This window comes from Macaca mulatta, chromosome 4 (assembly GCF_049350105.2).
Source record: "Macaca mulatta isolate MMU2019108-1 chromosome 4, T2T-MMU8v2.0, whole genome shotgun sequence".
In the NCBI taxonomy this organism is placed as follows: Eukaryota; Metazoa; Chordata; class Mammalia; order Primates; family Cercopithecidae; genus Macaca; species Macaca mulatta.
In genome coordinates, this window is record NC_133409.1 from 95,637,288 (window position 1) to 95,652,462 (window position 15,175).

Consider the following 15,175-nt stretch of genomic DNA (forward strand, 5'->3'; position numbering starts at 1 on the left):
AGAGAGGAGGAGGTGCATGGCTGGATGAGCTTTAAATACCCAGCTTTCACCTGAACTAACAGAGCAGGAATTCGCTCATTACTGTGCAGAGGGCACCAAGCCATTCATGAGAAATGCTCCCCCATGACCCATATACCTCCCATCAGGCCCCATCTCCAACACTGGGATCACATTTCAACATGAGATTTCAAGAGGACAAATATCCAAACTATATCTGATATCTATTAGAGAGAGAGAGAGAAAGAGAGAGATTGATTTACTATGGGAATTTGCTCACGCAATTATGGAGCCCAATAATTTTTTTTTTTTTTTTTTTTGAGACGGAGTCTTGCTCTGTCACCCAGGCTGGAGTGCAGTAGCATGATCTTGGCTCACTGCAAGCTCTGCCTCCTGGGTTCATGCCATTCTCCTGCCTCAGCCTCCCGAGTAGCTGGGACTACAGGTGCCCACCACCATGCCCGGCTAATTTTTTGTATTTTTAGTAGAGACGGGGTTTCACCGTGTTAGCCAGGATGGTCTCAATCTCCTGACCTCGTGATCTGCCCACCTCGGCCTCCCAAAGTGCTGGGATTACAGGCATGAGCCACCGTGCTCAGCATGGAGCCCGATTATTAATTCCCATATCTACCATCTGCAATCTGGAGAACCAAAGACAACAGTATAATTCAACCCAAGTCTGGAGGCCTGAGAACCAAGTGAGTTGATGTCTAAGGGCAGGAAGGGATTGGTGTCCCAGCTCAAAAAGAAAGGGCAAATTTGCCAGTCCTTTGCCTTCTTGTTCTATTCAGGTCCTCAGCAGATTAGATGATGTCCATCAACACTGAGAAGAGTCATCTGCTTTACCAGTGCACAAATTCAAATGCTAATCTCTTCTGCAGACACGCTGATAGACACATGCAGAAATGATGTTGTGCCAGCTATTTGGGCATCCCTTAGCACAGTCAAGTTGACTCATAAAATTTATTATCACAAGTCCACCCCTGTCAACTTGACACCTATACGCTTCTCCTTAAAGGATGTACTTAATCTCCAAATAAAGACAATAGCAAGGTAATAACTCCACCTAACATTATACAACTGTCCTGCATGCAACCAAAACTGCACTAATCCCTTCCCCAGAAGAGGAGGTAAAATCTTTGAGTGATGTTTACTCCTCTCTTGATATCCTGTCACTTAAATACCATGATGTAAAATTAACAATACTTAAATATTCATTGGTATAAAGTCATTTTATGTTGCATGATAAGGAAATAAGAGGAAAGAAAACAAAGATATTTGCTTATTATATGTATATATACACACAAATGTATTTATAACAAAATAAGGAGGTAATATCCATGACAATTATATGCCTTATTTCTATAACTGTTCATGTGGTTGCAGCTGGTATTTATAACTACTTTCTTCTAGTATGCATTCTGTATTCCCTTTGCCACAAGCAAGAACTGTAGCTGGTCATGGTTCTTCAACCAGTGGGATGACCCAAACCTTCATTTCTGAAAGATCTGGACTATTAATGTTCTTGCCTGGATTTGGTTGTTTTCATTTTCTACTGAATGTAATCACAGGCCATGGTAATAACAAGAGACACCCTAAGGGATCTGCTGTATTCCAGACATACTCTTCCATACTTCTGTGGTGGAGCACTAGGAACATTTCCCCCCCTTGGTAGTCAGGATCGATCACCCCAACAAAACTGTAACTCTTTTTTTTTTTTTTTTTTTTTTGCCTGTTGACTCAGAGGCATGGAGGAGCCCACAGTGGCCAGTGGCCAGGTGGAGTCTTAACTTCCAGTTTAATAGCATCATTGTTGAATCTCCTGCCAGAAGCATTCCTCCCTCTGGAACTAAGACCGCTAGGGTAGCAGAACATAACATCTCAAGAATAGGAAGGAAGATTTTTGCTAGTGGGTTTCTAGGGGTAATAATGAGTGGTGTCACTCCCATTTCTACCCTCTTGATTCCTGAAACTATGAATCCTGACTATTGGAGAAACAGCATCACATATTGACACCGATTTAGAGCATATTAGCCTTCTGGAGAACCTTGCTCCCAACCTACAAGGTATTGCCACCAATCTGGGGCTGAAATTGAGTCTTTAAAATGCCATTTCACCGTTCTATCAAGCCAGCTGTTTCAGAATGGTAGGGAATGTTTTAAGGCCAGTGAATTCCATAAGCATGAGCCTATTGCCACATTTCTTTCACCATAAAGACAGTTCCTTGATAGGAAGCAATGCTGTGTAGAATACCACGATGGTGGATAAGGCATTCTGTGTGTCCACAGTCAGTAGTTTTGGCTGAAGGTAGGAACCAGTTCTACTTGGGGTGGGATGACTTCTTCTACTAGCAAAGACTCATCAGAATTAGGGGTTCAATGTCCTTAGCTTCATCTGAGTCTTCCCACATACCCCCAATCAACCCACAGGATCCTATTTTTTTCCCTAATCAATGTCTTCACTTTAACAGTGGACATCCTATGAGACTGGGAGTTCCACTTGCATTGTAGCTCAGCCAATCACAGGATGAGTTTCTGCATTTGATTTTCAGCCATTTCAGCCCTACAGCTATAGGAGGTAAGAGTCTCCTTCAGGGCACGCCTGGAAGCTCTTAGGTCATTTATGCAGCACTTCGGCTGACAATTCAAACCCCTAAGCTCTTTTTTTTTTTCTTTCACCACTTTGTCCAGTGACACTGGGAGCAACCACCCAACATCATTATATTCTCTAATTTTCAAAAAATGTTCAAAAATATAATATACAGAGTCACTCAGTTCCTGGCTTCTTAACATTGATTAGGAGTGGTTGATTAGGAATATCCAATGCAGATATTTTATTTACCTCTCTAAACAGTTCACATGCCATGGATTATCAGTGCTCACTTTTTCTTTTTCTTTTCTTTTTTTAGACAGAGTCTTGCTCTGTCACCCAGGCTGGAGGGCTGGAGTGCAATGGTGCCATCTCAGCTCACTGCAACCTCCACCTCCCAGGTTCAAGCAATTCTCATGCCTCAGCCTCCCGAGTAGCTGGGACTACAGGTACCCACAACCACACTCAGCTAATTTTTGTATTTTTAGTAAAGACAGGGTTTCACTATGTTAGCCAGGCTGGTCTCGAACTCTTAACCTCTGGTGATCCACCTGCTTCAGCCTCCCAAAGTGCTGGAATTACAGGCATGAGCCACCACGCCTGGCCAGTGCTCACTATACTACTGGAAATAGACACATTAAAGTATTTGTATCTTTAAATGTAATCAGATTAGACAGCCAATTCCAGAAACCACAGAACCAATACAGAAAACTCATCCTTAAAAGTCTGTCCCTTTAGAAACATTCTTGGTACTAAAATTTGCATTAGGGTTCTCCAGAGAAACAGAACCAATAGCGCATGGGTGTGTACCTGCGTGTGTGTGTGTGTGTGTGTGTGTGTGTAGATAGAGATTTTATTATGGGAATTGGTTCACATAATTATGGAGGCAGAGAAGTGCCACAGTCCTGGTCTGAGTCTGAAAGCCTGAGAACTAGCACTGATAACTGAGGGCAGGAGGAGACGGATGTCACAGCTCAAAAAGAGAAAAATTTGCCACCATTCCTCTGCCTTTTGTTCTATTCAGAGGCTCATAAAATTGGATGATGCCCACCAGCACTGACGAGGTCATCTGCTTTACTCAGTTCACAAGTGGAAATGCTAATATCTTCTTTATACACCCTTACAGACACTCCCAGAAATAATGTTTTACCGGCTCTCTGGACATCCTGTAGCTCAGTCAAGTTGACACATAAAATGAACCACCACACCTCCCTTTCCTCTTCTCTGAGATGGGGTGGGGGTGTCTGTCTAGACCAGCACCACTGCTGCGTGTCCTGCTGCTTTCATGTGCCCCACCCCCAACTCAAGCATCTCAGCATCACTGGGAATACCTGGAAGACATTATTTTTCTGTTAAATTGCAGGACTGTGTGGACGAGGGTAATGGCAATAGCAGTTTTCTCCCACACCCAGGCCTGTCTCTGTCATGCTCAGCTGTGCTGTGGCTGTGAAACTCTCTTTATGGAGTGCTTAGTGCAGCACTCTGGGCAATTAGGGGCTTGACAAATGCTTTTTCATGATGCTGAAGCTGAAGATCAGCGGAACAAAACATCCCCTAAAACAAAGGATGCATTGTGAGTGAATTCACCTTTCAGAATTGGCTGTCTGGCCACCGGGCCCCTCTATGCCCAACATGTAGGGGATCATCATCCTGAACATAAGCATAGGACTGCGCATGCAGGGACTGGGGCCACGGCGCTAGACTTCAGTGCCACGATGCCTCTACTGCATGAACAGGGGAATAATAAGATCTTAAATTTAATAACCAAGCTGGGAAAACATTAACTGACATAAAGAATTAGCAACTCACAAACTGGCCTGAGCAAAAACCTCATAGATTCCAAACTCAGTAGCAAGTATTTATTCAAAAACACTAATTAGCAGGTAAAATGCAGGTTCATGAAATAGAGCTCATAAGGAAGTGAGGAATGATGGAGAGGTTGGGGGGAAAAAAGTAAGACAATTTCCTTAGTGAGAATGATGAGAGAATTGCTCGCTCAAGGGCAAATTTTATGGAAAATCATGATCCAGTGCTAACAGAGGGAGAAATCTTTCCAAAGAGTTAATGGAGCAGTTAGAGAAATTCAGGTTCAGTAAATCATGAGGACTGAGAGTATTGATCTGAACATTCTGGTAGATGAAAATATGGAGCTGAGCTGCTGACCAAACTATATAATAGAACAGCTCTTCAAAAGTGGCTGGGAATTTTAGTTGCTGAGTTGATGCTGGAGTCTTGCCCATGGAGCGTGCCCTCCCAAGCTGGTTCTCTTAAGAAATTTTGCACACTCTATCCTGGAGGTTAGGAGGCTCTGGCAGTCTCAAAACTGCATCTTTTATCTCCCTGATGGTTCCCATATCCAAAATTCCCAGCCAAACCTCTCATCTGATCTTCAGGAGAGTATTTTCAAGTCTTTCCAGGACATTTCTACTTAGGGGACTCACTATCATAGTTAATTAGACACTTATCATCCCCAAGGCCCTCAACACCATAAATAATGAAACAAAACAAAACAAAACAAAACAAAGCAAGGAAACAAACCACAAGACCATCCAAATTGTTTTCTCTGTCTTCCAGCCTCAAAAACATGGAAATACCTGTGATTCTTCCCACTTTTCCAGCTTCTCTACCCAATTTACCAAAAATATTAGCATTGAATCTCAGCTAGGTATTTAGTCTTTCTCTGATTCAGTTTTCGTATCTGGAGAATGTGAATAACAAATAGTTGAGTGAGGACTGAACAAGGCCATGCATGTAAAGCACTCAGAGTGATATCTGGCTCATAGTTATACACAAGCCATCATTTTTACCAACACTGGCATTACGTTAAAATCTTTCTTTACTTCTTTCCTCTACAGACTACACCTTCATCACCTCCGCTCTATATTAGAATCCCAAACTTTTAGAGCCAGGAGACTCTTAAGAGAAGAGCGGACCAGTCCTTGCTGCATGCCAAAATCTGCAGGGTGCTTCTAAAAAATACGGAACCCCAAGTCCCACCTCCAGACTTACTGAATTTGAAACTTGGAGAAAGGGCTGCTTAGGAAGTGCTATGGTTTGTCTGTGTCCCCACCCAAATCTCACCTTGAATGGTAGTTCCCATAATCCCCATGTGTAGTGGGAGAGACCAGTGGAAGGTAATTGAATCATGAGGGCAGTTTCCCCCATGCTACTATTCTCTTGATAGTAAGTGCTCATGAGATCTGAGCCCTCTTTGCTTGGCTCACACTCTTCTCCTTCCTGCTGCCATGTAAGAAGGATGTGTTTGCTTCCCCTTCTGCCATGATTGTAAGCTTCCTGAGGTCTCCTCAGCCCTGAGGAACTGTGAGTCAATTAAACCTCTTTCCTTTATAATTTACCCAATCTTAGGCAGTTCTTTATAGCAGTGTGAGAATGGACTAATATAGTAAATTTGTACCACAGAGAGTGGGGTGCTGGTATAAGGACACCCAAAAATGTGGAAAAGACGTTGGAAGTGGGTAACAGGCAAAGGTTGGAACAGTTTGGAGGGCTCAGAAGACAGAAAGATGTGGGAAAGTTTGGAACTTCCTAGAGACTTCTTGAATGATTTCAACTAAAATGTTCATAGTGATGTGGACAATGAAGTCCAGGCTGAGATGATCTCAGATGAAGATGAGGAACTTCTTGGGAACTGGAGCAAAGGATTAGTAAAGAGACTGGCAGCATTTTGGCCCTGTCCTAGAGATCTGTGGAACTTTGAACTTGAGAGAGATGATTTAGGATATGTGGCAGAAGATTTCTAAGCAGCAAGGCATTCAAGAGAAAGCAGAGAATAAAAGTTTGGAAAATTTGCCACCTGATGATGTGATAGAAAAGAAAAATCCATTTTCTGGGGAGAAATTCAAACCCCTGCAGAAATTTGCATAAGTAATGAAGAGCCAAATGTTAATCACCAAAACAATGGAGAAAATGTCTCCAGGGCATGTCAGAGACCTTCACAGCAGCCCTTCCTATCACAGGCCCAGAGGCCTAGCAAGAAAAAGTGATTTCATCGGTTGGGACCGGGATCCCCCTACTGTGTGCAGCTTAGGGACTTGGTCCCCTGTGTCCCAGCAGCTCTAGCCATGGCTAAAAGGGGTCAAGGTACAGCTTGGGCTGTGGCTTGAGAGGGTGTAAGCCCCAAACCTTGGTGGCTTCCACATGGTGTTGAGCCTGAGGGTACACAGAAGTCAAGAATTGAGGTTTGGGAACCTTCACTTAGATTTCAGAGGATGTATGGAAATGCCTGGATGTCCAGGCAGAGGTGTGCTACAGTGGTGGACTCCTCATGGAGAACCTCTGCTAGGGCGGTGTGGAAGGGAAATGTGGGGTTGGAGACCCCACACAGAGTCCCCACTGGGGCACTGCCTATTGAAGCTGTGAGAAGAGGGCCACCATCCTCCAGACCCCAGAATGGTAGATCCACTGACAGTTTGTGCCATGCTGATGGAAAAGCCACAGACACTTAACGCCAGCCATCAAAGCAGCCAGGGGAGTGCTGTACCCTGCAAAGCCACAATGATGAAGCTGTCCAAGGCCATGGGAGTCTATCTCTTGCATTAGCATGCCCTGGATGTGGACATGGAGTCAAAGGAGATCATTTTGGAACTTTGAGTTTTAATGACTGCTCTATTGGATTTTGTACTTGCATGGGACCTGTATCTCCTTTGTTTGGGCCAATTTCTCCCATTTAGAATTGGTACATTTACCTAATACCTGTACCCCCATTGTATCTAGAAAGTCACTAACTTGCTTTTGATTTTACAGATTCATAGGCAGAAGGGACTTGCCTTGTCTCAGATGAGACTTTGGACTTGGACTTTTGAGTTAATGCTGGAATGAGCTAAGACTTTGAGGGACTGTTGGAAAGGCATGATTGTGTTTTGAAATGTGAAGACATGAGATTTGGGAGGGGCCAGGGGTAGAATGATATGGTTTGGCTGTGTCTCCAAATCTCATCTTGAATGGTAATTCCCTTAATCTCCACGTGTAGTGGTAGGAACCTAGTGGGAGGTAATTGAATCATGGAGGTAATTTCCCTCATGCTATCCTCATGATAGTGAGTGAGTTCTCACAAGATCTGATGGTTTTATAAGGGGTTTCCTCCTTTCAACTCTCATTCTTCTCCCTCCTGCTGCCATGTGAAGAAAGATGTGTTTGCTTCCCTTTCCACCATGATTGTAAGTTTCCTGAGGCCTCCCCAGCCCTGCAGAACTGTGAGTCAATTAAACATCCTTCCTTTATAATTTACTCAGTCTTAGGTAGTTCTTTATGGCAGTGTGAGAATGGAATAATATAGGAAGTAATATTTTTTTGAATAACTTCTCTATGTCTTCTGCTACAAAGTCAGGTTTGAGAACCACTAAGACAATTATATTGAACTCCCTCATTTTATAGATGAATAAACTGAGACAGGGAGAGATTAAGAGATTTGATCAAGGCTGGGCATGGTGGCTCATGCCTGTAATCCCAGTACTTTGAGAGGCTGAGATGGGAGGATTCCTTTAGCCCAGGAGTTCCAGATCAGCCTAGGCAACATGATGAGACCCCTGTCTCAAAAACATTTTTTTTTTAATTAGCTGGGTGTGGTGGCATGCACCTGTGATCTCAGCTACTCAGGAGGCTAAGGGGGAAGGATTGCTTGAGCCTGGGAGGTCGAGGCTTCAGTGAGCTGTGTTGGTGCCACTGCATTCCAGCCCAGCAAAAGCACAAGAGCCCTTTCTCAAAAACAAAACAAAACAAAACAAAAAAAAACTTGATCAAGAACATAGAGCTGGGTAGTAGTAGTTCAAGGACCCCAGATCCCACGATTTTCAACTTAGAGTAATTTCACTTTGCCACACTGACTCCTCCTTAGCCCCATTAGTGCCATAGATTTCTCTATCTGCTTTTCCTCGTTTCCAGTGTTCCCTCTCTAACTAGTTGACATCAGCCCCCATTCCAGAACCTATAGTGGTTCCCCAGGGCAAAGCTAGCCCCAGAAAGTACAATCCCCAGGCAAATAAATTTTACAAGGCTGTGTCTATATACATGATTTGATTAGCAAATGAGTTTGTGTGAGGTATAGTGATTTACTGGTAAAAATTTAGAATAATGGGTATTTGTTTATTGTCCAATCAGTGCGTGTAAAAATTCTTGTCTTCTTCATCCCTCATAAATAAGTTACCCAAAATCAACCTGTGGGAATCATTCTAGAGGTCCAATGGCATGCAGTCTAACAAAAGAAATAACCTGTTGGTCAGTGTCAGTGGGAACATACGTTCATCAGACTGCTCTCTTGAACCAGGCTCCAGCTTGGCCCTAAGATAATCTCAAAGGTATGCAGTTCAGAGCTTCTCTGGACATCTGGTCAACCTTCCCAGATGGATAGAGAGTAGGATAGTGCTCTGAAGGAGAGAAATGGAATCTGACTTGGACACTCCACCCAAATAATACTGTAGGCCAGGCTTCAAGCAAAGCCATTCAAATCATGGGGGTCCCTGAGGTGTGAGGGCCCAAAGCAGGAGTCCCACCCATTGTTAAAGAGCAATACTGTCTCATCGACTGGTTAGTAGATTGGGATGCTATGGAAGAGTATTTCAGAACCACTTTTCATAGCTTTATGAAGACATCTGGCCAACTGCATTGTATGTTAAATAAGTAGGAACTTGGATGCATTAAAAATTAATGGAAAATTGTATGAATAATGAATCTGTGGTGGTATGTAAAATGATCATACATTACCTCCAGGTTAGACAATGCCTCCCTGAAATGGTACGGGCTATATGACCTTACATTCTTTTCACTGGTGGCCTGAGGAGGACAAGAACAGAAGAGAAAGTAAATAAAACCTGGGCCGGATGAAGAACTTTCAGCTGTGCAAGTTACTTGTGATTATAAAGGAATGTGCTTAATGGTCTATCCTTGATCCTTATTTTTCAGAGATGTGACTTAATTGCAGATGCTACAAACCCCTTGAACTGACCCAGCCCCCCATAAATGAGAGACCCCTCAGGATGTCAGCAAAACTGGTTTAGGTCAGCCATCTTGGAGCCATGCCAGCCAAAGACGTGGCTTCAGGAATTGCACTGATGTGGCTTGGCCCACAGAGGGTTGGGTGGAGGGGCACCAAGAATAAGGCAGTGTTTACCTAGCACCCACCTTCACCCCATCCTCCTCCTCCCCACCAAGCCTGCTCTGCAACTTCCAAAAAAAAATAGTAGAATCCATGTCCGTCTCCAGCCTCATGGGGTTATTTCCAAAGGTTTGGTAGTTTCTCATGTTTTCCTTTTCATCCTGCCAGTATCCAATTACTTGGTTATGTCTCTCTCTCTCTCTCTCTCTCTGTCTCTCTCTCTCTCTCTCTCACACACACACACACACACACACACACACACACACAGAGTCCTGGCACATTTTGGCTTGCAAAATTTTACATTTTATATATATATATATATATATATATATATATATATACACACACACATACACACACACACACACACACAGAGTCCTGGCACATTTTGGCTTGCAAAATTTTACATTTTATATATATATATATATACACACACACACACACACACATACACACACACACACATACACACAAACACACACACACATATTTTGGGACGGAGTCTGGCTCTGTCACCCAGGCTGGAGTGCAGTACGCGATCTCGGCTCATTGCACCTCCTCCACCTCCCAGGTTCAAACAATTTTTCTGTGTCAGCCTCCTGAGTAGCTGGGACTACAGGTACATGCCAACATGCCCGGCCAATTTTTGTATTTTTAGTAGAGGTGGGGTTTCACCATATTGGTCAGGCTGGTGTCAAACTCCTGACCTCAGGTGATCCACCCACCTCGGCCTCCCAAGTGCTGGGATTCCAGGCATGAACCACCATGCCCAGCCAACAAGATAAATTTAAAACAAAAGCAAAAACAAAACAAGAAGCCAAAAATGTGCATTTTCTGACAAATTAAAGAGAGAGGAGCACCTAATAACACAAGTGATGGGACAAAGATTCACAAAGTCTGTCTCCCTGCATAGCTTATTTGATTCAATTCTTTTTCGCCCTAAAGGAATTTCATGGTAATGAAATCTGTACTCAAAAACCAAGCCTTCCTAACTAGAGGTACCTGGGGACTGTTTGTTCTCTGCAGTGTAGCTGTGTGTGGCGTGACCCTCCGAGTGTGCGTGTGAGACAGTATGTGTACTGCCGAGTGTGCGTGTGAGAGAGTATGTGTACTGGGAGGAGGGGGAATCTTGCTATCAGTGTGTGATGGCGTCTGCTTTCAAAGCTGATAATCCCAAGGGGTAAAATAAGATATGGATCTAATTTGATGAGACATTAAAATCTTCTGACTTGTCTTATCAGAATTCTGGTGCTTGTTTTTCATTATGAAGATCTAGGGTAAATAACTTTATTTAGTGCTTGGATTTCTTCCCCCCTGGACAGATAGTGGAAAGTCAAAGACTGATTTACAAACAGAGGTTTGTTAAGTACTATTTTTAGAACAATGCTGTACCAGATTTACAAGGGGGTTGGGGGGAAAAACTACAGTCACTTTTGAGCAAAGTAGCATTTCACTGCATAATAATGAAGTACTAATTGCTCTTTGTCATCACTTTTTATGCAAATTGCCCTGGAGCATTTGCCCAATATGCATTTTACATTTTAACAAAGAAAGTGGAGTCTTGAGGAATAAGAATTGTATACCCAAGCAAAAATAAAAATATCAGCTATAAAATAAACTGCTTAAGGTGCATTCTGTAAGATATAAATTTTTCTATTATATCATCCCCATTATTAGATCTGTTTGACCAATAAGATTACTTTGAATTCAAAATAGCAATTTGTGTGTCAGGCAAAAAAAAAAAAAAAGTTTGTGCACAAAACTTGCACATTTTACATATCCTACAATTTACAATAGAAGTTTGATGTGAAAATTATGTTTCCAACAGAATTTAAATAGACCAGGTCAATAAGATTGTCAAGGGAATCAAACTGTGTCAACGCATTTATCACAGGTACAAGTCTCACTATTTTAGAAGTTTCAGTTATTCTAATGATTTCATTTTCATAGAGACAGTCAACATTATAAAAAAAAGAAACATGATTTTCATATAATAAATAAATACAAAGTTTGAAACATACCTCAAGGGTGTGTGGGTTCAAATTCTGGTCTAGAGACCAATACTGGTCACTATCATACTGACACCAGACAAATAGAAGAGAGAAATGTGATTTTAAAATTTTCCAGGACCTTCAGAGAAACCTAAAATTCAAACCTGGCCTTCCAGGTCATTATGAAGATATATTTGTCAAGGTAAGAGGATAGAACATATTTTATTTAACAGTCTGTTAGCTTGATCTATACCATTTAAATATTTAAACATATGGTATGTAGGCCTACATTTGTACTCTTGCCCTGGGCTCCACAAATCTTAGGGGTAGGTCTACATCTTATAATTACTTTCTTACTTCCAACTCAAAGCTTCAGTGAAGTCTATGCATGCTTATTCTAAAAACTGAATGAAATTGGCTTTAAAGGCAGCTAACTTCAAAGGCTATCACCTCTGCTTTCCAGTAAATCCATACTTTACAAATAGAAAAATACAGTATGTGACAAGGTGCTGTTGATCAAGCAGTAGCAGATTTCTTCCCAAATGCACTGAAATGAACTATTGCCTTTTATGAATGACCATCTTAGAGTGTTATTTCCAAAGCAGGATAATTCCTTGGAATAAGAATAATAAACTGTGAAGTTCGTTTAACTACAGACTTCAAAGCTGTTTATATCTTAAGGTCTACAGCCCCAGCTTCTACGTTGGGTCTATAAAGTGTTATACACTCACTTTTACTTTTACCCAACCCCAGATCCAGAATAATACTTCCCTGAGGTCACTGAATGAGTCAGGGGCAAGTGGAGTGTGGAATCATCACTTATGCTCCCAGGCCCCCTCCATTAGACATCCTGATTATGAGATGAAATACTGGTAAACATGAGCTTCTGTACCCAGGAAATGTACTGTGAAGGGCATAATGAATTACTTATGCTGTGTAGTGTATGTATAAATCATATTAAAGCATGCTGAATAGTACATTATCATGCTTCTATTTTGCATTACAAAAGTAACTAATGTAAGCTGCAAAGTGTACTTTTAATCCATTATTCATTTCTAAAAGTAGTCAGACCACTATTCAAGTACCATAAAGGGCTACCAGTATAAGCAAACCTACTTTTCAATTTATGAAGATGAAACAGCAAGATTTTGAAATCAATTTTAAATTAGTCAAGTTGTATTTGTCAAAACCTATAAATCTATGCATTCCTGTTCAGATGGAGGGATTACAACAAACCGTAACTTTTTTGCTCAAAGAATTTATATGTCTCAAGTCCAGAATCAATATAATTACCTTCATTATATGTGATTTTTTAATATCATTTGTTTTACCTCACTTTTAATGCTTACAGTGGGTCAAAAATCTGTTTTTAGTTTCTTTTCTCATTTTGGTTCAGCTATGCACATCTGGTTTTCCACTGGCACTGCCTCAACGGGGTTAGCTTCTCTTCCACAAATGCTTCTCCAGTGCACAAGCGAGAACTTGGGGTGTGCTGATCTCCCTGGAGCACCTGTCTGAGTGCCGCTCAAAGGCCTTTCTGATCGTAGCTCAAGGTTCAATAACCATGACAGAAAAGGTTGATACAAATCATAAAAAAGCAACATAAGCACAGAATACAAATGACAAACTCAGAAAATGTTTGCAACCTATATCACAAAGGGCTGAGGTGCTTCATGATTAGAGTCTTAGAAATTGAGAAAAGTCCAATAACCCAAAGAAACTTAGCAAGGAATGTGAATAGAAAATTCGCGGGCCGGGCGCAGTGGCTCATGCCTCTAATCCCAGCACTTTGGGAGGCCAAGGTAGGCAGATTACCTGAGGTCAGGAGTTCAAGACCAGCCTGGGCAACATGGTGAAACCCCATCTTCACTAAAAATGCAAAAAAATTAGCTGGGCATGGTGGTGGGCACCTGTAATCCCAGCTACTCAGGAGGCTGAGGCAGGAGAATCGCTTGAACCTGGGAGGCAGAACTTGCAGTGAGCTGAGATCATGCCATTGCACTCCAGCCTGGGCAACAAGAGCATAAGAGCAAAACTCTGTCTCAAAAAAAAAAAAAAGAAAAGAAAATTCACAAAGAAATGCTAATTGTCCTCAACCACATGAAAAGGTGTGCAAACTTATTCCTATAAGAGCAATTCAAATGAAAGCTACATGATGACACCAGTTCTCACCTATCACGTTGGCAAAAAAATCCCCAAAGTTTGATTAATGCCAATTGTTAACAGGGCTATGGGGAAATAACCACTTACATATGCTGGCAGGACTTCAAATTAGAATCAATCTCACGGATGGCAATAGGACAATCTCTATCAAAGCTATTTGCTATGACCCAGTAATCCCATGTCTGGGAATTAATGCTCCAGATGGACACACCTACACACTTATGATATGATGTATGCACTATGTTATTCATTGCAGGGATGGGTGTGGTGGCTCACATCTGTAATCCCAGCATTTTTGGAGGCTGAGGTGGGCAGATCACTTGGGCCCAGGAGTTTGAGACCAGTCTGGGCAACATGATGAAACCCCATCTCTACTAAAAATGCAAAAAATTAGCCAGATGCGGTGACACACACCTCTAGTCTCAACTACTCAGGAGGCTGAGGTAGGAGACTCGATCACCTGAGCTTGGGATGTCAAGGCTGCAGTAAGCCAGGATCTCACCATTGCACTCCAACCTGGGTGATGGGAGTGAGACCCTGTCTCAAAAAACAAACAAACAAACAAAAAAACAAGGTTAAGTTATTCATTGCAGTATTATTTGTAATAGCAAAAGTTTGGAAATTACTCAAGTGCCCATTAATAAGTATAAAGGTTAATTTTATGTGTTGACTGGGTCACAGAGTGTACAGATATTTGGACAAAAACTGTTCTGGGTGTTACTATGAAAGTGTTTTGGGGTGAGATTAACACTTAAATTGATAGGCTACTTAAAGCAGACTGCCCACCTGCCCTAATGTTGGTGGGCCTCATCCAACCAGTTGAAGGCTTACATAGAACAAAAAGGTTAACTGTCCCCCAAGAAAGAAAGAAAGAAATCCTCATGCCTGATGACCTTCAAACTGGGATATTGGCATTTTTCCTGCTTTCACATTTGAACTAAAATATTGGCTTTTCCTGGATCTTGAACTTGTTAGCCTCCGGATTGGAACCACACTCAGCTCTCATAGGTCTCCAGGTTGCAGACTTGCTCAACAGACTTTGGGCCTGGTTAGCCTCCATAATCATGTGAACCAATTCCTTATAATACATCTCTTTCTATATACAGGTTATGTATCCCTTATCTGAAATGTTTGAGACCAGAAATGTTTCATAATTTTGACTATTACAGATTCTGGAATATTTGCATTATACATGCTGGTTGAGCATCCGAAATCCAAAAATCCAAAATCTGGAATGCTCCAGTGAGCATTTCCTTTGAGTGTCATGTCAGTTTTCAAAGTTTTGGATTTTGGAGCATTTTGAATTTCAGATTTAGGGTTTTCT